Consider the following 25,866-nt stretch of genomic DNA (forward strand, 5'->3'; position numbering starts at 1 on the left):
CCTCCTTCCTCTCCTAGCACTAACACACACGGCCAAATCCATCAGACAGTGAGAAGTCAAATTGCCAACATTGATAAAACTAGATCAAAGCCGAAGGAGGGTAAAATAGAGAGCAAATCTAGTTCACCTAAAACTACTGCCCACCAGCTCTCAACCATCAACTTACCCCCGGAAGCTCTACCATATGTTGTGGCCCTCACAGGAGTTCCAGGCCTAAGGGAGGGGAACAGAGAAAATTAGTCTGAGCTAAAAAATAAGTGCATCCAATGGCTAAGCGGAAATAGACCTCTACCCCCAAATGTTTCAGGGGAAATATTGGCGGTTAGAAGAGCAGGCTGGATAGGGAAGGGACCAAAAACAGTGGCAGGAGATGTTGTAACAATAAATTATAGGGGCACCCTAGCTGTGGACCACATTTGCAACACCCCACTTTTTAGATCAAATTCCCAAATATGCCCATTACATCTGTCATATTTCTATCCTACTCCCAATCAGAGACCACCCTATTTCAATCAGGTCTATTATAATAGAGGCCACTACTTTCCACCGAATCCCCCACTAAATAGAAGGCAACACTGGTTGACACCTGGGGAGGGCATGTTCCCATACAATTCCACACACCCGCTGCAACCCCCTTGGAATAGGTTTAGCGTATTGGAGGAGGTGGATTGACTCGTACGGAAGGGAAATTGCCCACCACAAAGCAATAACGCAGAGGCCACGAGTAAACAGGTTATGGAGGAAAAGGCTTCATCCTCTTCCACCAGGGTTGCCTCATTATCTTACCCTTCAAAAGGGGATGGGACTAGAGAGAAGGGAAACCCGAACGTGCAGGGCCCGGAAAGGGCAGTGGAAGGATTTCTAAAACTCCTTTCCTGGAATATAGCCGGGCGAAAAAACAAACTGCTCATGCCAGAGTGGACCTCTTTAATGGCCACCCACGATATCTGCCTGATGCAGGAGACCTGGGCACTGGAGGAGAGCTCCAGCTCGGCTTTTGCAACCTATGATATCCTGGCAGTATCCACAGGCAGGGGCCGCCCTTTGGGCGGGCTATCAATATAGATAGGCACACACTTGGGAATCCAGGCGACTCAAATGCAAACAAACTCCCTGGACATCCAGTGTGTCATATTAACAACCCAAAATAAACAACAGGTAGCCATAATAAACATCTATTCAAGGCCAGTCAAGAATGGGCCGGAATCGAACACCGTCAAAGCACTTAATCTTTTTATTCAAACACTGGACCCCTCAATTGTTATAATCCTGGGTGGTGATTTTAATTGCCAGTTTGAGCCCCTGGGTTTGTCCGAACAAGATGAAGTAGACTTACTTCGGCGCATCCCTGACCCCAAGATCACCCCGGTCAGGGCATGGAGGCCGTTGGTGCTCCAAATAAAATCTCTCTCCCTTGCAACGTCTTTGCGGGCATGCAATGGGAGATTGGACCCCCACTGCCCAGGGCTGGCTACGTACAATAGGGCAAAGCAGACCTCTATCATTGATTATCTCACGGTGGAAGCAAAATATTGGGACAGGCTGAAGGACTTCAGGGTTGTGCCAAGGCACGATAGTGACCATAATGCCCTGATGTTAACCCTGAAGCCTGGATCCTTCGGTTTAACAAACCCCGACCCCAATTCTGCCATGATAATGCCACCTCTCATGGCAACAAACAATAGAAGAAGGGTTAAATGGCCCCACTTTGTGGACTCCCCTACCCGGCTTGCAAAAATCTATCAGATCGCAGTTCCTCGCATTCGCGAGATGGGTGATTCGACTTCTCGCCAGCAAGCCGTAGAAATACATAGCCAACTGGCTTGGAAGTTAGGGGAATTATTTTACCCAGTAAGTGGAAACAAACGGTCCACCCCTAAGACACACCCTTGGTTTGATCGTATTTGCAGGAAACTAAAAAGGGACCTCCTTGCGGCAGTAAAGGCAAAAGATAATGTAAAAACCAGAGCAACCAGATTGCTGTATAAAAAGGAAATCCTCAGGGCCAAGAGAGAGAGGGAGGAAGCAAGGTGGGAAGAACTGAGATGTGCGCTCCTTTCTTAGGATGCCAAAACATTCTGGACCATAGTTAATACAGGCACTAAAGGGGGAGGGGAGGTCGCTGTTCCGAACATTGCTCCCTCAGTATGGGAGGCATATTTTGCAGCCCTTTATACATGGCCCGAGACTAGCAGCTGCGCGGCTCAACGTCAGGACCAGACGCCAGAAGCAGACAGTGCCCCCCAGATTTCCCCGGCCCTAGACCTCCCGCATGAGCATCGACTGCTGGGGGCCTCGGGCTCGGGTTATCGGGCGGGTCACCTGGATGCCCGGGAAACGACCACCTCTTGAAAGCTAGAGAGCATCTCTCTCAGAGAAGTGGAATCTGCTATTGACAGATTGCTCCCAAATAAAGCCCCAGGCCTCGACAAACTACCTGGTGACCTCTTTCGCTCCCAGCCCAAAATCTGGGCACCGTACCTTGCAGTTCTGTTTCATGCGGTCCTCTGGGTTTCTAAGTTACCGGAAACCTGGTTGGGAGCTGAGATCGTCCCCATATATAAAAAGGGATGCCCGTTACTTCCATCTAACTACAGGCCCATTAGCCTTCTAGATACCACCCAAAAACTAATGGGCCGGATCCTACTGGACAGAATACTGGGGTGGATGGAGGAAAATGCAATATTAGCCACCCTCCAAGCTGGTTTAAGATCTGGCATCTCGACCCTGGACCAAATCTTCAGGCTGCAGGTCCTCTTCTGGAAAACTGCAAGAGTAGAGGGTGGCAGACTTTACCTTGTCTTTGTGGACCTGCGGGCCACTTTCGACCTGGTGCCTAGGGAGAGATTATGGAGGGTGCTGGAAGAACTAGGCCTCCCGTCCTACCTACTAGATGTCCTGATTCGATTCCATGAAGGGAACTATGCCCAGGTGAGGTGCGGGAAGAACGGTGAACTCTCGACCCGTTTCCCCGTACCCCGGGGGGTACGCCAGGGTTGTGCCCTGGCCCCTACACTTTTCAGCCTTTATGTCAATGGCCTGGTGGATGATTTGGGCAGGGTTAGGGACAGTGATGCCCCGTGGTTGGCTACTGGCCGGGTGCCCGCTCTGATGTTCGCGGATGACACCTTGTTGTTGTCCCGAACATCGGCGGGCATCCAGCGGGTTCTGGACGGGTTTGCAACCTTTTGTGCCTCGCGGGGATTGGAGATAAACTTGGAGAAAACCAAGTTTATGGTATTCAACCCCCCGAGGTGCACCCGCCCGAACCCAGTTTTGAATGGTATCCCACGAGAGCGGGTGAAAACCTTTGTATATCTGGGGGTCCTGCTGTCCGAAAACTTTGATTGGGGTTGCCAGGTATCTAGATCCGCCCTGAGATTCTCACAGATCATAGGGGGTATTGGCAAATTTCACAACACAGCACAGTTTAAACCATCCGCCCCCGTCCTTGAGATATACAGAACCCAGGCAAGGACAGCTGCTCTGTATGGAGCAGAGCTCTGGGGGCATAAGAATGCATTGAGCCTACTAAAGGTTGAGCAGGGCTTTATGAGAAAGCACCCCTTTGATACCATTGCGTCTGGACCTGGGTCTCGAGTCTATTAAAGAACTGATAGCTGCACGACCCCTCCTTTTCTGGAGAAGACTCTGGTCCGTACCGGAGCTTGTAGACTACAGAGCGGAATTTGTTGCAGTATGGAGGCGGATAAAGTATAAAAATATTCCTTGGCTACTTCACATCAAGGCCCTTCCTACCAAATTGGCCTGCCTCAACTGTGGGAGTCCCCTGAGGAGAGTTGCCCGTGGTTGCAGAGGTCTGAGTTGCTGGCCTCCATAAGATACTATAGCCTTAAAGTGTTATACTCTTCAACAACACTGAATTCCTGCAAGTGAAAATTGCACCCAAGAGAGAGGAATTTTTAGATTTAGTGCAGCCTGCCCTTGCAAGGAAACTATACATTCAACTAAGACATGGCTGCCTCCCCATTGGGGCATTGACTTCTAAATGGGCTGACTCAGAGGAGGGAACCTGCCCAGCATGCAGCAATAGTACAGAAGATATTGCACACGTTCTGTTCTTCTTCCCGGCTTATAGTAAAACACGGAAATGCTAGTTGACACCGCTGTGCAGGAACCTGGGACTTAAACAGTGCGCACAGGCCTGTAGAGTTCTAACATATGACACTGCCCCTCCTATTGTCTTTTCGGATTCCCGCTTTCTATATGGCATGTGGCGCAGAAGAATTATTTTTACTATAAGGAAATAACCTGGTCATTAGTTCACCTTTTGATAACTCACTGTTTAATAACTTTTTAAAGTGTTTTAATCATTGGATTTTATTACTGTGCTTGTATATATTTTATCTGCACTTTTATGGTCAATGACCGAAATAAAGTTATCAAATGAATGAATATCAGATTCTCTGGTAGGGCCTACCTTATCTGTCCCACTGGTCAGTAGGGAATGTCAATAAACCCAGGCTCCACTGACCAGTAGCTCTTCCTGGAATCAGAGACCTTTGATGTGCACAGAGGATACTCCACTCCTCTACTTTCAATGTGTGTGACCCACCCAGCTCTAAGGAATGTCAGCAATCCACATCTCCTGTGAGCAATCCTCACCTCTCCGCCTTTTGTAGAACCTGTGCGTCCGAAATGTAAAAGACAGACCTCCATGATATGTGCCAACACATATAAGACAGCATGCACACTTACGTATCATGTGCTGTCCACGGCGGCATAAGGTCTAGCTGGGCCTCTGAATCTATTAGTATTGCCAATGCTTGTTCTGAATGCCAATCCACAAGTGATACTAGAGCTATCAGAGTATCAGTTTTTTCAAATTTTGTTGCGCACGTAAAAATAATTTATAAGTAAAAGTAGAGCCATATATTTTACAATAGTTTCAGAAACGAATTTCCATATTTTTTGACTAAGTTTTAAAATGCTAATGTGATATTAACTAGAACAGTTTCTCTTTTCTCCGTTGCATGCTATGAAGTCAGCAACTACAATATAAAGTAGGACTGCCACAATTTTGGCCCTATTGCGAAGTTGGTTCAATTTGGGCCTTCGCCATATTTGTTTTTCCAATAGGCTATATTCGCCTTTGTCATTTAGTTTACTTTAACATCTATTTTTCTTATTTTCAGATGGAAGAAGATATGCTACTGAAAATGAAGAGGAGTTTTACAAGTTTGATTTGGCTGACTGGACAAACTATATTAAAAGTATGACAGTTGATATCATTTACATAGTTTTATAACACATGCTAATATTCACCCTAGTCTGATAAGTAAATTAAATGTCAGTATTATGAGAGCAGCCATCATCAAAGGCGCAATCTCATGCAAGTTCTTTTTAGGTCTCGCCTACGTAGTGCGCTGACGCTGCTGGGAAAAAGACTTTTAGTAATTGGCACAGCTTTGCGGGCAAAAACGTGCACGCGTTGCATTGCTTTGAATGGCAACACATGCACGTTTGGCGATTCCCTTGCGGGAGCAAGCAGCGGCGCCATATGTTAGAAATTATTGCACCTTGCTGCTCTCTCCCGCAAGGGAATCGTGCAGGCCCCGTCCTCTCTCCCCTCCCCCTGCTGCCGCATGCGCTTGTGCTTGTTTCCATTGCACTCACGCAGAATTGGGGGAAGATGTCACTATTTGGATGTCATTTCGCTATATTATTGCAGTTTCTTTATATTTCATTATTGCTTTTGTGTGGTTTTTAGTAATTATAAGATTCCTTGTTGACCCGTTTGGGAGGTCCCCGAGCGGTAGGCCGCTTTAGGTACATGGAGTATTTCCTCCATTGCACTTACGTAAAGATCAAATGATTGGTTAGCGTCAGAGGGAGGCTATCTTTAAACATAGGCATAATGCAGGTCCCGCGAAGGTGTTTTCCCAAAATAGAGGGGGAACATATCGGTGCACGTGGAGGAGCGCATTTGGGGTAAGTGATTTTACCCTGCAGAAGGGTACTTAGAATATCCCGGAGGTGTAATTGGCACTAGTAGACTGAGCAGGCATATATATGTTTATGTCGCCACACAGTGATGTAAAGACTTGCTGGTTCAATAATGATTATGACTCATTCAGGAACACTTGTATGCATGCTTTAATAGGATCCAGTGATCTCTTTGAAGTTGTAAAGTACATAGGATAGAGTATTTATCCACATATATGCTGTTCAGTTGAGAATGGTTTTCGATTGAGATTGATGGTTTGTTGCTCTGTCTCCCTTTAAGCATGTGGGTCCAAGTAATATTGAGGACCGCTTCCTTTGTACTACACAGTAAATGTTGGTACTGTGATACAGGCACACACGAGCCCTCTTGGTGAGGCTTCACAAGTGAGTTCTGTAAAAAGATTTTTTTTTATGCATGAGACAGGCGGTGCCCACGAAGTTTGAGGCCCGCAGGGTCACACTCACTAAGGTGGGTGACGGCACTTGATTAATTGTATTCACTTTTCTAACACTGTAACATGATGATGGCATGGGAACAGGGTTTATTGTGAGTTTTCTTGGATGATTAGTCAGATCAGTAGGTTTATTTGCAGTTATGCAGCATTCTGGTCGTTTTAGAATCAAGGATTTTGTTTAATAGCAATTTTACTTCACAATAAGTTTTGACTATTTCTTTTGAGTTTAGGCTATATGGGCGCACTTTTGCATGTCCTGGTGATCAGCACATCTTAGAGTATGAACGTACGTAACTGGAATTGAATTGGAGATACCTGTGGTTTTGATTTTCTTTATTATGCTTTATGTATTTCCTTATACCCTTGTCCTGATGAGGCCCGAATGAAGTAGTTGACATTATAAAACAAGCATTGGCATAGCCAACAGGCCTTGTCTTTGGGACCTTATAAGTGTTTAACCGTGCAACAGTTAATGTTGTTGCACCAATGATATTGTGCTCCATAACTAAATACTTATAAGTTCCGAAAGCGAGACCTATTGGCTATGCCAATGCTCGTTTCTCAGGTTGCTAGTGCAGATGTGTAAACGAAGTGAAGAGCCATGATGAAAGCTTTTCTTTTTTGTCACAAAAGCATATAATTATAAATAATAACTCCCTCGTTTTCTCCACACATAACAAGCAAATTATAAGCTCCTTTTCTCTCTTTGGAGCAGAGGATTCGATTCACAAAATCACACACAATTTAGACAGCATTCTTGCCTCCTGAGTTCAGAAAAAGACAGGAATTTTAGCCTGACTGGGACTACTTTGTTGGTGATACTGTGTGTGGGTGTGGGGGGGGGGGGGCAGGGGGAGGAGGATGTGGGCGTGAATACACATGCCAACTTTTGTGAGTGAGGATTACCTTCTTCACACAGCAAGTATTCCACATATCGCGATAGCATGGTATTAATATATCAGTACTTTATTAATATTAATAACATCCCTTACTGTCTTAATGTGCACAGAAAGAAGAGCCAATGGGGTAGGGAGACATTAGTTTCAAACACCCTTTAAAAGTTTAGGAACTTAGCTCTCACCCCTCAAGACTTGCACTGGGGACGAAGGGTGCTAAATGTTTTTTTCTGCTCAAAGGTATAGCCAGTATGCAAGCTTGTTTATTGTATATGGGTTCGTAGATTAGGAGCCGCTGTGGGTGCGTATACAACCTTAGCTCCTGAGTCGATCATCATTCATAAAGTTCGTTTAAGTAAAGTGTCTGGATTGTTTTAGATGCCTGTGTCCACAAACTTTTTGAATTATATAATCACATTCAATTTGGACCCCGCTATATCATTTCCATATTGTTTTCATTATCGTTATGTAGGATCATGTCCAATTGCAAGAACAGGAATCATAATACTATTCAATGCAACAAAACGTACAAGTGTGCATTTTTTTAATTGGAATTGTAGTATTGTCATCACTAATGAGCGTTGTAGGGGCTGACCATCTACAGTCTTGAGGAATGCTATTTCATGCATCTAAACGTCCCCTGTGGGTCTAGTGATCTGTAAATAATTTTAACACTCCTCAGTCTTGCTGTTGTAGTGTGCGCTTCGATGCACCACATCGATCCCACTGTGGCTGAAACTAGCCCAGGGTCCATCTGAGCGCTACTAATAGGTACACGAATCTCCCGACGAAGGAGGAGACCTGCTTGAGGAGCAGTGCAAGAGCCCAGGCCCTCCAGCATGGGGGAGCATGCTTCCCAGCTACCAGAGGGTCTAATCATGGCGGAAGTTAGACTGCAGTGATAGATTGCAGACAGCCTGATGTATTGGGTGTAACAGCCCTGAATACTATTGGTGGAATAGTTACAGGGTTTGAAATCTGATTAGCATTTTGAGAAAAGATCAGGGACACAGCAGGAAAAAGTCCAGAAATGCCATGGCGGACACGGTCAGAGTCCTAAATTCACAATGCCACACAAGCAGCAGAGCTACAGAGGCCTGAATCCTGTTGAGCAGCATATGGTGGGAAGAGGCACTGGGGTGAGTTGGAAGAGCAGCAAAGAGCTGCTAAGCCGGCATTCAGGTGCTAGGACACTCTGGCCCTACAACAGAAGCTTGGGGGAGTATGGCTGACCCCGACACATGAGTGAAATCCCATTGATCAGTGGATTGGACTGTAGGTCATAAGCCTGCAGGAATACAGTGCACAACTAGGCTGCCGTCAGCAGTCGATGCATAGGTGGCAAAGAGATTGGCGAGTGTGAGGGCAGCAGTATCTGGGCCTGCAGGTGGAGGCACTTGTACATCTGTCATGGTAGGTGACAGAACCAGAAGGGACCCCTCAGTCAAAGGAATGTGGGCCAACGCTAGAGCAAAAAAATTAATTAAAGGAATTGGACAATACACTCGGCTGGGGTGATGAGAGCACACAGCATAATACAGTATGGCCATGTCACACAGAGCCACCTGGTTAAATTTATGTATCAAGTTATGACCTAGTGGGCTTGATCAGGTCAGATCTCATGGCCACAAGAACTTCATGGGGAAATGGCAGAACTCAAAGGTAGGTGGTAATCTTGAAGGTAGGTGGATGATAGTTAAGGTATGGCTGATGATAAGTCAGAAGAGGAAGTGTAGCTAGGGACGACATTGCAGACTCGGGAGGAATATAATATTTAGTTGCTAAGTGAGTAGAAGCACCTTCAAAATCCCTCTCAGTGCAGAGATGTGCCAAAGGGAATGGGGGAGAAAGCATGCGGGAATATGTGATGGATCTGTTTCTCACCTCCATGCTCCTCCAAATAGATTAGACACTTCAGGTCTACCAAAGACCTGTTGGTGGTAACTTTGAGGAAATGTAGGAACTTCCACCTGGTTGCAGACTTCCTAAGAAACCAGCACAACCAATGACAGATGTGTAAGCTGCAATATATACGGAAGGGAAAGGAACTCATAGTAATGTCTCTTGTTAGACATGTCAGAGTTAGGATGGTTCTTCTCCCAAATATTTTTCCTACTCCCTTTCTGTTTACTGAAATTTGTTTTTGTTGGCCGTAAGACTGCGGTTAACCAATGCTAAAGGGCTTCTGCTCTCTCCCCTAAACATGGTACATTTGGCTTACACCCAATTGGCACATTTAATTTAATTTATAAGTCCCTAGTAGAGTAGTACCGCATGTACCCATTGCCTGCAAATTAAATGCTACTAGTGGGCCTGCATCTCTTATCGTGCCATCCACTTACGTAGCCCTTCAAATAATTTTTCAGGCCTGCCATCGCAGTCTGTGTGCAGTTTTAAACAGCCAATTCAATATGGCAATATAACCCTTTTGCGAGGCATAACTCTTCTTTTTTTAATACATATAAGCCACCCCTAAATAGGCCATAGACAGCCCCTATGGCAGGTGCAGTGTATTTAAAAAGTGTGACAGGAACTTTAAAGTTTTACATGTCCTGGTATTGAAAAACTGTGAAATTAGTTTTTCACTACTGCATGGTCTACCTCTCCCATAGGATAACATCGGGTTACATTATTGCATTTAATAAATGATAACGGTTTTGGGGGAAAAGGTACAAATGTTATGTTTGGTTTCAAGAGAATTGTAATTTAAAATCCTCTTTAATGGTAAAGTCAGATTATAAGTCACAATTCTGAAAATGCCACTTTAAAAAATTTGCCATTTTCTTGCCCTTACCATTTGGTGCCTGTAGTCTGTGTCCCGGGTCACATGACTCTGATTAGAATGACAGTTGGCCTATGTGTATTCCTCCCAGACAGTGAGGCAATCGGGGACTAGATGTTGGCAGGATGGTCCGTCTTGTCAGGATGGGAGGGGCGGGGTTGCTCCCTGCCACAAATGCATTTCAATGGAGCTGCCTCAGCACACACTCAAAGAACTTCACACCAGTCTTTTGTCCCTCTAGACGCCTTGGAGCCTGAGCAGGACGATGTAAAATCCAGCACCTTCTGTGTGGGTAAACCTCATGAAGCTTCTACTTCAAAGCTGGCACCAGGTATGAAAATAGGACCATAGCCTCAAACCCACTATTCAGTTCATTCCGGGACCTGTGACCCCAGAAGGATTGCCTTGCACTTCAGGGGACTGCGATGCTGCTTGCGGCCTGCTTTAACTTTTAAGATTAGCCTGCTGCTACCAGAGAACTGCCCTGCTGCTTGAAGCCTGTCTTGTACCCTCTAAGGACTGTCCTGCTGCTTGAGACCTGCCTTGCTGTGTATTCCCGGGACTACCAAAGTGACACAAAAGGCTGATTAACTGGCCTCCTGTTCTGAGCTACAAGGACATAAAAAGCTCTAACAACTTGAACACTGCACCTGGGCGCTGCTGGAAGTCAGCCCTACCTTCCAAGTGGTGCCCACCCAGCCCTGGACTCTTGGAATTGCTGCTAAAGGTGCCCAAACAACCACAATCCGAAACTTGGGATGTACAAGACATTTCAGCAAAAAAGCTCTGAGAACTGACAGGAGACTGGGACCTATCTGCTCGCAGATCTGCCCAGGGTGCATCGCCAGTCAGCCAGACTTTGCGGTAGCTCACACTAAGGGGTCCATTATGATGACGGGCAGACTTTGTCCGCCCGTCACCATAGTGAGGAACGGGACCGCCCGCCATAAGAGCGGGGGTAATTAGGATGTGCCCGCCACAGTGGCGGGCGCATCCTGTAGTTTTAGCATTGTGGCGGGCGGTGCACTGCCGCTTTGCATATGCAAATGTGGGGGGGTACCATAGGTACCCCCATGTGCCCCCCGACAGTGGTGGCAACCTGGGGGCCCTGCAGGGGGCCCCCGCAGCAATCCCCGCCTGCCTTTCCGTGGCGGCATTGCCGCCGCGGAAAGGCCTCTACTTGGTGCCATTGTAATATGGCTGGCGGTGTCCATTGGACACCGCCACCATATTAATCCATTACCGCCGCGGTCGTAAGGCGACCGCGGCGGTAAAGCGGCGGACGGTCTTTCCGTCCGCCGCTGTCCCCTCCGCCATCCTAATCTGGCGGAGGGGAAAACAAGAGTGCTTGTCGAGCGGATTGCCTCCGCTAGGGTGGCGGTGGCCACCGCCACCCTGGCGGAGGCAATCCGCCCATCATCATAATGGACCCCTACGTTCTTCTCCACATCAGCAAACCCTGTTTAGCAACTACTCTTCCCTATAAGCAAAAAAGTTCACACTAGTGTGATATTAATCATATATATTTTACAGGCTTTCAGTTTTAAGGTTGTTCAACACAAAACCGGTAATTTATCAATGTTGACCTTAGTTATAGAAAACTGGACCTCAGCAGTATGAGTAAATCCCTTGTTATTGGTTAATGTTTACCTCTTCCCCTTGTAATTGAGCAAAAAGCCAGGATGTAAACATATTTTTAGATGCATTGAATGTGCCCTAACCAACTTTATATCAATGCCCTATGGCTAATTTCTGGAGATATTAACATAAATCTCCCAATTGACCCTATGGACGATGAGTCCTGCATTTGGCAAATTGGCCACTGTGGCATTCCTGATCAAGCTCAGTTTACCCAAAGAAGGGAATCCCTTAATGAATCACTGCATTCCATCCTTCGTACGTTTATTATTCATGCATTGATTGATATATTTATTAAGGATAGCACAGTATCATTTTCACGATGTGTTACTGGCAGATGTGAATCACTATACTGTTCATTTCTTCGTCTGCAGCTTTTTGAATGTATAACAAAGGTTTAATATTTAAAAAATCCCTGAGAGTGATCACCTGCCCCAGAGAGTCATAACTAATTAATACAAATATAACGCGTCCTCCAGTTGTGCTCAATGTAAGCAAATTCAATGGGCGGAGCTAACAGTACAATACTTTTTCATGTATGTTTTCAAATAAAAATCGAATTTGTAGTTGCAATAGCACTCAAGAAACAGTTTCCATGAACATTTGCGAAGACATGGTGAAATGGCTTATTGGCATTTCGCTGCTAAAAAGAAACAATTTCTTCAAAGATTTGTACTCTTTCTTCTAACAATTGATTCACAAAAGCCTTCGAGGAAAAAAGAATGCCTTAACTTAAAATAAAATACTAGTCAGAAAAAGTTTGCTTAAGCAAGAGTATTAGCAAGTGGTATGGTCTGCTAAGTGAGTCCAACAAGACAAAGAACAACCTTGAGTTGTATGCAGTTTGACTTAGTAAAGATACAAGGAAATGTTAATATATTATTAAGAGTATGGTTGACAGTTATGACCACTTAGAGCTAATAACATTACTCATTGGAATTGGAAGCAGCACGGTAGCGTGAGGGTTCTACCAGCAACCAAATTACATGTGTTACATCACTGCCTGAATATAGTCACAATACGGCAACAGATTTTGAAATCTATCTTGAACATAATATAGAAGTGTTGATTAGATGCTTTTCATGGCCTGGCTCCTTCTGCTATGCATTTAAAGAATGCCCCTGAGATTTGAGCGATTAGCACCCTTTATGCTTGCACAAGGGAGTTGTTTGTGAGTCATGAAAGGTCAATGCTTTATCCCCCAAAAAAACTTCCACTTCGGAACCTACTAAATTAATTGCACTACTAGATATGGGGTTCACCAAGCCCTGGTCTCTTTTCTGGCAGACATCCACATGGAAAATTCTGCCTCTGTTAGATTCAGGGAGGATGTCACCTGCACCAGAAGATTCAACATCACCAGAAGTGCTTGACAGGGATGCACTTTGAACTCCTTTCTATTCACCATTTATATCAATGGCCTAAAGGCTACAATGTTGGAAGCACAAGGAGACTCCGCTCGGGTGGGTTCTCAGGCATTACCAGTCCTCTTATACGCAGACGATGCCGTCCTTATGTCAAAGACGGCACTAGATCTTGAACTGCTTCTTGATTCTTACGTTGAGTTTATGGAGGGTTTGGACCTGTCCGTGAACACTTTGAAATCTTTTGTGATGGCTGTGGGGTTAAGCCACACCAAAACTAAGAGTTATTTCTGCCTCTACTCTAAGATCACTAAAGTCCGTTCCTTCACCTATTTGGTAATTTTGTTTCATGACAAGACTTTTTGGGGCCCCTCTTTTCAATCTAACTCCCTCACTTTAGCCATATTATTCAGTGCGGTATGGATTTCAGTTTAAGGGTGGGCAGGAAACCTGAAAAAGCATTGATTCATATTTATATAGCTAAGTGTGTCTCTTCTGCCTGCTACAAGAGTGATATTTAAGGGCACCGTGATTGCAGCCCCCTTCAGTTAGAAGAAAATACATTTTCAGGCAGGTGTTGGGGGGTGCCCCAAAGATCACCAACATTTGCTGTGCACGAGGAACTTGGCCTAAGTTACATTTCAGACATTGTTAAACTTAGTCCTCAGCTATGCTGGTTGTCGATTTGGTGTAAGAGTGAGCTAACCCTTCCTTAATAGGCTGATAATCAGTGATTGTCACTCCTTGGACAACTCTAAAGCAATTCCCTGGCTGAGCTACATCAAGCCTGAAATGACATCTCTGGGCAACACCAGCCTTTATGTGCAGCCTGAAGAAATTGTTAAGGCCGATTCTCTGTGGGTCAAACTGAATTTTATTTTACACCTCTCTGCTCTCTAGAAGGACCACGAAATGCGTAAACCAGTTATTCGGGCTAACTGTCTGACAAAAAAACAGTTTGTTCCATCGAACTGTACCCACCCTCTGTTAATAACGTTTACCATTGCCAGCTTTTATCCAGGTTCAGGCTGAATTCTTTTCTCCCACTAATCATTTTCCCTAAAGGCTTGGCTGCAGGCGGGAATTTATTCCCATGTGAATATGATAAAACCTAAGCTCAGTCTATTAAAAATATCGTAATGTTTTGCAGTTTATACACTTTTCCTAGGAAAAAGTTTTTGGTTACCTTTTTAAGAGTGGATCAGTTTCAATAAGTGAGGCCAGCAATGTTGTTCATCTTTATGTTGGCAAAAATTCGTACCTGTTCAAACATGGGCCATTTTTAAAAAATAGTATTGTTAAGATCCAAGAGGTTTGGCATTAAACATCGGTATTTTATTGTCTGCCTTGAAACGATTTGCTCACTCACTGAATCGATTTTATAACTGTATTTGTAGCAAGTGTACATGCTTCACTATTTATGAATCAAGTATTGTGTACCATGTATTTTAACTATAATGTGAATGGAATTGTTTTCTGGGGTTTTACTTGTTTTTCTATATCTTTTATGGTTATTTAATTAACCGAATGAAGAGCTATCTATCTACTAGAGTCTAGACATAGAAGCTAAATTGTTTTGTGGGTAACCTTTTAAAAGAATTGAATGATTGGTCATTAGAGAAGAACTTAATCTCTTTAACCAAACTCGTCTTCATTAGAGTTCAAGTTATTGGGACAATAACTTAGCTTTATTGCTTTTAATCAAAGAGGTAATTCCCAACAAAACTTACATTTACTCTTATTTTATGTACTTCCCTTCAGCCTTTGATATAGTTGATAGAGGCTAATTCTGGTCACAACTCCTTGCCCAGGGATCCCCGTAAATGTGCTGAGTGCAATAAAACTCTAAATATAAATATTTGAGAGCAAATAAACTTGTATCCCAGCTCTTATGTGTCACAAAAAATTATATCAACAAACTGTGTAAAACAGGGCCGTGTACTCACGTTGTAATTATTTAATTCATTTATATCAGATTTTAATCAGTTTTTACATGGCACAACCTCTCAGCCTCTAAAGCTTACCAATTCAAGATTTTCTCTGCAATATGCAGATGGCGTTGTACTGTTAAGTAAACTGGTATTAGCTTGTGTAGTAAATAGGTCCAAACTTGAAGGTAGGTTTCAGGTAGATTTATTGAGCAGTTAGGTTGAGTCAGATACAAGCTCAGTAGGGGACTTAAGGGGACCCAGGGAAGACCCCACCAGGAGCATCCATACAGGTGCTCAGCCCATCCAACTGTCACTATCTAGGCAAAGCACCAACATTCTGACAGCTGCACTTATGAACATTCCATAGATGGTAGAAAGGCATCACATTGGGAATCACAGAATATTACATATCCCCTTTTCTCATATAAAAACAAAAGATTGAAACAGCAAATCAGAACCAGGGAAACAATAGCAAACAAAATTAGCAAGAAAAAAGAAAGGAAGAGCGAAAAGAGAACAACTGTCACAATCAAAACAACAAGAGAAATAAGGAAACTCGTATCAGCAAGGGAAATCAAGAAATGGAATTTGAACAATGAAACCGAAGAGAAATACGGAAATAGGAATAGAAGAATGGAACCAGACATATAAATCATCCCTTTTTTTCATACAACAGCAGAAAAGAGAAGAATAGAAGAAATAGGAAAAACAACTCCAACGCACACCTACTGGCCAGAACAGGAATGAATGGAGATTGAAGAGAAAATATAGATTTCAACAGAAAAGCAGATTAGGAAGAAGAAAACAGAAAAGAAGATGAGGAACAATTAGGAAGAAACCTCATCAGAACACCATTGACCTTAAACAAAATACAAATCAGTAATGCAAAGGTAATAGTGCAAGAGAAAAATTAATCAAAATACGATAAAACGGAACATATTTAGCAATAAGTGCATGAAAGCACTAAAATAGAACCAAACTCAAGCTAAATTTGGTAATAACACGAAATCTCATTTGCAAAATACATGAGAATATGAACAGAACTTACAAGTGTTGCAAGTATCAAGATACAAAACTGTGAAAACACACAGCAGAAATAAGTAGAACTTAAAACAAGAAAAGTAAAAAAAACTTTAAACTTTTCAATAAATTCCATCAAAATGAGCACCAACAAAATCTATATGAGGTCCATGTGTGGACTAATGTAGTGCTGTTAGAAACTAAAGGACTATGGGCCCGATGTAGGTAGCCCTTTACCGATCGGAATCGGCCGAAAATACCGATTTTCGGCCGTTTCCGATCGGTAAAGGGCTATCGAGATGTAGGGGCACATTTTCGGTAATTTTACCGAATCGTTATCATTACCGAATCGGTAAAGTTACCGATTCGGTAATATTTACCGATTCGGTAATGATAACGATTCGGTAAAATTACCGAAAATGCAATGTAGGTAGCCTATGTTCCATCAGCACATGGCTTACAGAATCGGTATTTTACCATGGAATACAAATCCATGGTAAAAAACCGATTCCTGTGTACATGCACATCTGTGCATGTACACATGTGCCATGTGACAGACAGACGTGCCCTTAGGGCATGTCTGTGTGCCACATTGCACACATGCCCGTTTTGGGGGTGCTAGAGGGTGTCAAAGTGACACCCCCTGCACCCTTGTGAATTCTTTAATTACCGATTCGGTAAATACCGAATCGGTAATGCCTAATCATTCCTATGGGCTTCAAAGCCCATAGGAATGAATGGGCATTACCGATTCGGTATTTACCGAATCGGTAATTAAAGAATTGTTAAGGATTCGGTAACGAATCCAGATGTTGGGACCTACATCCCATTTACCGATTTTGAAATACCGAATCGGTAAAATTCGGTATTTCAAAATCGGTAAATGGGATTTACCTACATCGGGCCCTATAATCCTTAGCAAAACACAGAGAAACATAATTTGGAGCAATCTGTGTATAGACACTATACTTATATGTGCACAGTTATGAACTAAAGGGAGCATAACCCTATACAAACCACAGACAAACTAGGACCAGTGGAATCTGTGTATTGACAAGTGACGTGCACAACAGAAAACTAAAGGGACTAAAACCCTACCTAAGACAGAAAAAATATTTTAGCGAGGTCTGTGTGTGCAAACCTAAACTAAAGGGACAGGCAGGAACCTTTAGCAAACAAAAGAACTCATCCTCTCAAAATGACATGCTGTATTACAAATACAGCCTGAAGTGTAAGAGACACACAGCTGTATGTTTAAACTTGGATTGGATACCACTTTAAGTTACACTAATTAAAGTGCATTCAAAATAAAGTCACTGCAGTCACAAAACAATTGCCTAGAAGAATAAAAGCCACACTGTGAAATGCATAAACTACAAAGACCAGGCACATAAAGGGAGGGACTAGTGAAGGAGTGTGCGCACCACCCAACACAGAGAATGAACCAAGGTAAGGAGACCAGCTCCCACACACCACTACCCACAAAACCATTGTGCCACAACTGGACCAAAAAAAATGACATTTCACCTAACGACTATATACACAGGCTATTGATGACAGTGAACATAATAAACAAATACATCACCAACCCAGAATGATAATAAATTAAAGCTAAAATGTTGTGAAATAAAATGAGAATGACACCTGCAAAAAAAATAACATGTTAAAAGTACGCCGGTGAGCGAACTCTCTCACCCGAAATGATAATTGTCTCCTACGTCGATCTTTCAGTTTAGGAATGTCAAACACCCACCGCAGAAAACTAGTGTTCTGAGTCGATGTTAATGTAAATGTTAATGTCTCCGTTTGTAAATTCATCTGCTCAGTGAACAGTAGGTATCTTCGTTCTCTCGGTGGCTCCACAGACATCGGAGTGTAAACACTGAAGACTTGATTTTCCAAAATGGTGGCACGTTTTTTCGACGTAGGATCGGGTGGTTCCCAGTGCGTCAGCGCAGCAGAGCGTCTGACATCAGTTCGAAGAATGCATTGACATCCACAGGGATCTGAAAAACTGTGCTGCATGGCTCGAGGACAGGTTAAGATACGCATTGCTTGTTTTTTGAAAATTGCAGCTGAACTGTCAAAGTTGCGTGTGAACGCCAAAGCCATGAAATAAAATGCCAACGATCACTGAAATTCCCGATGTAAAGCACAAACTTGTACACTGTTTAGTTCTAACTGTCTCGGATAATATAAGCTTAGAGCTGTTTTCAATACCAATGAACCCTCACACTCGTGGTCTCGGTGAAAATGCGCAGCTGGCAAAACGGAAATCTGACTGAGTTTCTAAGACTCTGAGTTTTTAAGCTTCCATCAGTCTTACTTACGAGCACACACACACGATGTTATCTCCCAAAAAAAACTTTAGTTGATGGCAGTGACACAGTGCTCACGATAATAAAACTGTTGTAGGAGCGGACAAAACGTTGGCAGTTGACTAACGCTTAGCTGTTCATTAGTGAGTCACAACTACGGATTTTACAAATATTCGACTAGCAGAATTAGGCTGAAGCATTAAAACTTTTCAAAGTCTGTTGTCTTGCTTCTTAACAGTTGACAGGACTTCATAAAACAAACACTGGCAGATTGATGCAAGCGACCGGTTATTTTACACATATTCTTCTTATGTTGAAAACGCTGCCAGTTATTATTAAGAGCAAAGGCTTGTTGCTAGAAGGGCTTACAGAGAATAGACTCACCAGACGCTTGAACAACTGGCTGCTGTGGGCGACCGGTGTCAGGTCACTGGTGGGGTCTCGATGCCAGTTGTGGTGTCTTGTTCAACTTCAGAAAATCTTGTGCCATAAACTTGCTTGTAGTCCTTGTAGAGGTGAGAGAGAGGTAGGTTCGTAAATAGGATTGTCGCCAAAATAATGTAGTAAATAAGTCCAAGCTTGAAGGTAGGTTTCAGGTAGATTTATTGAGCAGTTAGGTTGAGTCAGATACAAGCTCAGTAGGGGACTTAAGGGGACCCAGGGAAGACCCCACCAGGAGCATCCATACAGGTGCTCAGCCCATCCAACTGTCACTATCTAGGCAAAGCACCAACATTCTGACAGCTGCACTTATGAACATTCCATAGATGGTAGAAAGGCATCACATTGGGAATCACAGAATATTACAGCTTGCTAACAGCTTTAGTCAATTTCTGTGACGCAAACAAAATTATAATCAATTTAGAGTAAACCTTTGGCAAGAGTACTATTTTGTTAGGGAACTGGATTGTAAAATTAAAAAGGTGGCAATAGTATTCAGTTATAATGAATGAATGAATGAATTCCGATTTGTAGAGCGCACATAGCTGCCCTGAGGCGTCCAAGCGCTAAGCATACCGTCTGAGGTTTGGGTTAGAGGAGGCAGGTTCAGCTCCATCATTAAGTAGTGAATAGGAGCGTTTTCAGGTGTTTACGAAAGGAGAGAATATTGGAATTAGATCTGAGATGCTGGGGCAGAGCGTTCCACCTCTTAGCTACATTGTAGGAGAAGGAGCGGCCTCCTGACCTTGATTTCTTTATTGGCGGCACAGTGGCTAGATTTGCAGAGGTGGAGCGCAACTGTCTTGTGGGGAGGTAGGGTGTAATGAGAGGGATATTGATTGCCGGTCCTGTAGACCAGAAGGTCTGGTGGGCAATACAGAGTGCTTTGAAGTTTACTCTTTCCTTTATAGGGAGCCAGTGCAGTGTCCTCAGTCCGGGTTTTGCTGATGATCTGCGGGGGAGTTGTAAGAGTGTTCTAGCTGCGCAATTCTGTATTAATTGCAGTTTGCGCAGGGTGAAGTCAGGGGCTCCGAGATACAAGGCATTTCCGTAGTCCAGTCGCGACTGAATTAGGCCCAGAACCACGGTCTTTCTTGCTTCAAAGGGGAGAAGAGGCAGGATCTTCCTGATAACTCTCAGGATGCCGAAGCAAGTGGCAGAAAGTTTTGTTGCCTGTTGATCGAACGACAGGGATCTGTCAAGCCAGACACCCAAACTCTTGATGGCGTCTTTGGGAATAGGGGCAGGGCCCAAGCTGGGAGGCCAGAGAGTGTCTATGGTAGATGGTACGGTATGACCCAGGAGCATGAGCTCAGTCTTGTCTCCGTTAAGTTTGAGACAAGACTTGGTCATCCAGCTCTTGACCATCTCCATGCAGCCAGCGAGATCTACATTGGCTGAGGGTCCGCCTGCCTGTGCCAAGGAGACCACCAGCTGGGTATCGTCCGCATAGGTAACGATCTTAATACCAAATGGGTGGACGATCTCAGCCAGTGGCCTCATGTAGACGTTAAATAACGTCGGGCTTAACGATGATCCCTGCGGGACTCCACACTTCAGAGGCTTGCTGGAGGAGGTGACATTCCCTTCATACACCTGGAAAGATCTGTCACTCAGGTAGGACCTGAACCACTCCAGGGCTTTGTCAGATATTCCGGTGTCCAGGAGGCGCTGCAGAAGGATGCCGTGATTCACGGTATCAAATGCCGCGCTCAGATCGAGGAGGATGATTGCCACCGATCCTCCCCGATCTAAGATTCTCCTGGACTCCTCTGTGACTGCCAGCAGTGCCGTCTCGGTCCCATGCTTGGGACGAAAGCCAGTCTGGGAGGGATCGAGCAGATGGTGTTGCTCTAGAAAAGTTGTTAATATGCTGTTTATGTATTTCTCCAAGATTTTGGCTGCCCAAGGCAACAAGGAGATCGGGCGGAAGTTGTTTAGGTTCTTGGTGTCAAGGTTGGGTTTTTTAACCAGAGCCCTTACCATGGCCTGCTTCCATATTCTTGGTACTGTGCTGGTGGAGATCGAGGTATTAAGTACTCTGAGCAGTATGGGAAGAATGGTTTGAGTGGCGGAGACCAGGACATGTGGGGGTGCTGGGTCTCTGGGGGAACCCGACTTCACTTGGTGCATGAGGGAGGTGAGGAGATCCACCTGTAACTCGGGGAATTCCGCCAGCACCGGAGGGTGGTTCGATGTATGTTCCGGAAGGGGACATGGCGCTGCTTTAGTCGGGGCAGTCTGTTCTGTAGGTGGAAAGGAAGAGTAAATGAGATTGATTTTCTGGGAAAAGAAATTGGCCAGATCTTCGCAGCGTAGCTGAGGATTCTCAGCTATAGGAGGGGGTGTGGGGAGGGTGGTGAGGCTTTTTACTATTTTGTAGATCTCTTTCGAGCTGGAGCTGGCCTCTGCGATCTTATTTGAGTAGTATAAAGACTGCGCACTTTTTATGTCTTTTTTGTATGACCTGATGGCGTCTCTATCGATAGTTTTGTCTGCTTCCGCATACTCCAGACGGCATTTGCGTTCCAGTCTCTTGCAAAAGCGCTTTTTCTCCCGTAGCTCATTGGAGTACCAGGGAGCTGAGATTCTGGATCTTTTAAAAACTGTTTTCTTTGGGGGGAACGTGGTATTGAGAGAGTTCTGTATCCATTCATTGAAGAATTCATTGGCCTGTGAGGGGGTCTGCCCGATTAGGGGAATCGTTTTTTGCAGTTCCAGGGTCCACTGGGCCAGCGGTATTTTAGACCAGTTTCGGTTTTCTTGGACAGTAGGTGTAGAGGGTGTAGATTTTTCAGTTGTCCAAAGCAGCGGGACTAGTGCATGGTCTGTCCAAGGAAGCGTTATAGGGGGACAGGCCTTTAGATGTGGGCAGTTGCTGAAAACAGGATCCAGCAAGTGGCCTTTCGCGTGCGTAGGAGATGATACCAGCTGGAGCAGCTGCAGAGCGGATAGGTCCCCGCTTAGTTTTTGGCAATGAAATTATTGGGGTCATCGAAGTGTATATTGAGATCACCCAATAACGTGAAGTTGGAGGGCGATAAAGCCAAATCGGCGATTAACGGGGGTAGAGAGTCGTAGAACTGTTTGGGGGTGCCTGGTGGGCGGTGTATAAGTGCTCCGGAGAAACTTATATTAGAGGAAAATTCCAGGGTGAATGACATGCTTTCGCATTCCGGAAAAGGGTTGGGGGTGCGGCGACAGGTATAACAGTCTCTGAAGATTATGGCTAAACCACCCCCTCTTTCACCTTCCCGGTCCTGTCTTATGATTTGGTATTCCTGCCCCAGGATTTGAACCAACTCAGGATCGGAGTGAGGGGTTAGCCATGTCTCCGTTAAGAAGAGAGCGTCTGGTTTTTGTTCGTCAATTAACAAAGAGAGCTCTGTGCAGTGCCTTGGAAGAGACCTGCAATTCAGCAAAAATAGTCTGAGCGTTTGTTGATTTGACGTGTGGTGTTTAGGCTTGAGGTGGGCCTTGCAATCATTGCATTGAGGGGGTAGGTCGAGTGGGCCGAATTTATGAGCACAGGTCAGAGTTACCTGGGAGTTGAAGGTGCGGAGTTCCTCGGAGGTGTAATGCCGAGTTTGCGTGACGGGAAACGAAGGGGTTGTGGCCCCTGGTCCCGGCCCGGCGCGGACGGGCGCAGACAGGCTTGCCTTAGGCGCGCCTTCGGCGCGCCCGCTGCGCTCGTCCGCTGCGCTTGCGTGGAAGGCACATTTAGGGAGGGAGAAAGTGGGCGTGGCCTAACGTGTGGGCGTGGCCTCACGTTCGATGCGAAGGCGGCCCTGGGAACTTGCCCACGGAGCAGTGCTCGATCCGCTGACAGTGGGAAGCCTGGGAGGGTGCTCAGGACAGAGGAAGCTCTGTAAAGGGTGCAGGTAATTTTAAAAGTTACAAAACACAAAATGCTGCCAATTTTAAAAACGAGTGAACAAGCCTCCGGCTTCCGCCTCAGAGGTAAACAATTCTGATGAGAGCGCTATCAATCAGCGCTTCTTATTGGTTTAGAAAGTGGGCGTGGCCTAATGTGTGGGCGTGGCCTCGCGTTCGATGCGAAGGCGGCCCTGGGAACTTGCCCACAGAGCAGCGCTCGATCCGCTGACAGTGGGAAGCCTGGGAGGGTGCTCAGGACAGAGGAAGCTCTGTAAAGGGTGCAGGTAATTTTAAAAGTTACAAAACACAAAATGCTGCCAATTTTAAAAACGAGTGAACAAGCCTCCGGCTTCCGCCTCAGAGGTAAACAATTCTGATAAGTAGTTTGGTATTACATGAAAGCAATGAGGCAGGTGTCAGCCTCATCTGGGAAGCTAAAAAGCGAAAGCCCACTTGCTTGTTTTTGCAATGTGCATTCTGGCTTACAGGGTGACCATTTCATCTTTCGAATCTTTATTGTTGGTTGTAAAAGCCAAGATAATACTTTGCTGGCCAATGAATCAGAAACCTTTAAGGGGAAGCAATCAAGTTCTTAGGCACAGACCAATGAAATGTTTACAGTGCAGTATTTACATTAGCTACAATGGTATCACTAACTCAAATTTGATTAGAAGTTAAACTGCTAAACCAGAGTGATGGAAGCCTCCTCCTCAAATATTGTTTTTATTTAAAAATATCCAAATGAGGCTTTAAATCATTAGTAATAAAAGATGCCTTTGAGGAAAACAGTTGTTGAGGTCCTACATAGATTCAACACTTGAATTCCATGAAGACAGGTGTATCTCACCATCTTATTTCCACTTCCACCTGGCCATAAAATATCGATGTAAGGCGATTTCTTTCTAGGAACATTTGGAAGCATTTAGTAACAGCTATCACACTTATTTAGCCATTACATTATATAGGACAAAGCTGGTTCATCTATATTTCAATGCTCCTTTTCTGACATATACTTTTTATTTTATTTATAGTATTTTCCTTACATTAAATCAATCATATACATATATAGCACGATGTCTATCTTGCATTACATCACATGTCAATGACATATACGCATATTACACCCCTCTCGGTAACTTTGTGCACATTTGGAAAACATACCAGCAGTGACTCATATCAGTATTTTATACAAGACTTATTTGGCAATTGTAAGAAGGTCCGGGTGGTCCCGTAGATAGACCGTCAGAGGTTCCCAAAAGTCAGACGGCAGCGACGTTGTGGGCAGTTCCTCTGCATATACCTGAAAATTATCTTTGCAGTAAATGGAGTCCAGTATTCATTGTGATACAGTAGGAGTCCTCCTGCTATCCCAACTCTATGCTTTGCTAATATTAACATTATAGCAACCAATTTTTTCCTGGCAGATTTCAGATGTGTTATGTGGCTTAATAGGGATAATTGTGGCATGCAGACCAATGTACTATTTGAGATCGCGCTGAGGTTCTGAACCATTTTTTCCCAGTAGAGTTGTACTTTTTCACAACTCCACGCCAAGTACGCAAAGTAAGCCCTGTTTGTCTTGAAGCGTTTGCATTTTGCATCTGCGCACAATCCGTGCCTATGCAAATGGAGTGGGGTATCGTAGATTTAGTGCAGATATTTAAAATGTATTAGCCGTAGATTCCCATTGGGCGGGAGAAGTTCCGTCAGTGCGCAACAGGTTTGCCATTCTTCCTCAGATAGAGGTGTAGTTAATAGTACATTCCATTTATCATGCGCATTTTGTGTATTAGCGCCGATTTCCCTCTGCAGAGTTGTGTATACTCTTGCTACCATGTGAATATTATTAGGAGTTGTGATTAATAACTGCAAGGCCTCAAATGTAGGGGTTTCTGCAGGAAACATGGGATATAATTTCTTAATTGCTGCATGCAGTCTATAATATGCATACAATGGAAGTTTGTTTGTTGGCTGGCCCATACAAGCCCAGGCCATGGATGTGGTGCGTACTGTGTTGATTTCATGTTTAGAGAGGTGGGGGCGTTTATGTGGTAGTATGTGTGCCAATTCAATAGGATGGGCGTCTCCGTCCTCTACTGCTAGATGTGGTAAGTATCGTATGGGATGGAACCAATAGTACGCATATTGTGCTTCAGCGCACAGATAAAATAAATGTAGATCCGGAACTGTGAAACCCTCTGAGGTGTATGGCAAGATCATCATGTGTAGGCTTATTCGTACCTGCTTGCCAGCCTATACCAGTTTTTTCAAGTCAGATCGTAAGCGAGCGAATACAGGGGCCAGTGGAGGTATAGGAATGTTGGTGAAAAGATACAGTAACTTAGGCAGGACCACCATCTTAATCAGAGATATTCTATCGGCTAGGGATAATGGGAATGTTATCCAACGGTCTATCTGTGCTTATATTCACGTATTATTGGTGTTAGGTTTACCTCTAGATTTCTAATATAAAGTACCACGTCGTCGGCATATAACGATATGCTGATAGGACGTAAATTAAAGCCCAATGCTGTATTGGCATATTTCTGGTGTATCTTACAAGTCAGAGGCTCTAAGACAATTGCAAACAACAGAGGGGATAGTAGACAACCCTCTCATATGCCCCTCTGTATCCGTATGGTATTTGATATATGTTTATTTACTTTTATGCAGGCAATGGGGTCTGTATAAGGGAGTTTGATCTAATTTATCAGCATGGGTGGAAGACCGATTCTCTGGAGAGTAGTAAAGAGATAAACCCATTCAACCGAGTCAAAGGCCTTGGCTGCGTCCAATAGAACTGCGACAGTTTCCAACTCTGAATTTAGTTGATGTGGTAGGGCCAAAATTATTTGCAAATTATGTGCCGTTGATCGGAATGGTATAAAGCCCGACTGATCAGGTAATATAATAGTGGTCATAAGTGGCTGGAGTCTAGTCGCAATTATCTTGGCCAGAATCTTGGCTTCTCTGTTTATCAATGAGAGCGGTCTGTAAGATTTGGCCGTCTCCGGGGTCTTGTCTGGTTTTAATGAAGCCAAAATGAGCGCTTCGCGAAGGGTCGGGGGAAGTATTTCGGCGTGATAGGCCTTATCGTACATGTCCAGCATGTATGGGCTACGTAAGTCTGAATACGCTTTGTAAAACTCCCCTGTATAGCCATCTGGGCCTGGAGATT

General features: G+C 44.4%; 1 long non-coding RNA gene across 1 annotated transcript in view; it reads left to right on the forward strand.

The window, feature by feature from the left end:
- The window catches only part of LOC144825202 (uncharacterized), a 204,543-nt gene that overhangs the window by 159,239 nt on the left and 19,438 nt on the right, over positions 1–25,866 (forward strand). Inside the window, exon 2 of the long non-coding RNA XR_013609333.1 lies at positions 5,157–5,234. This is a non-coding gene — a long non-coding RNA (uncharacterized LOC144825202). The remainder of the gene's footprint in view (positions 1–5,156; positions 5,235–25,866) is intronic.

Source organism: Lissotriton helveticus, chromosome 3_1 (assembly GCF_964261635.1).
Source record: "Lissotriton helveticus chromosome 3_1, aLisHel1.1, whole genome shotgun sequence".
Lineage (NCBI taxonomy): Eukaryota > Metazoa > Chordata > Amphibia > Caudata > Salamandridae > Lissotriton > Lissotriton helveticus.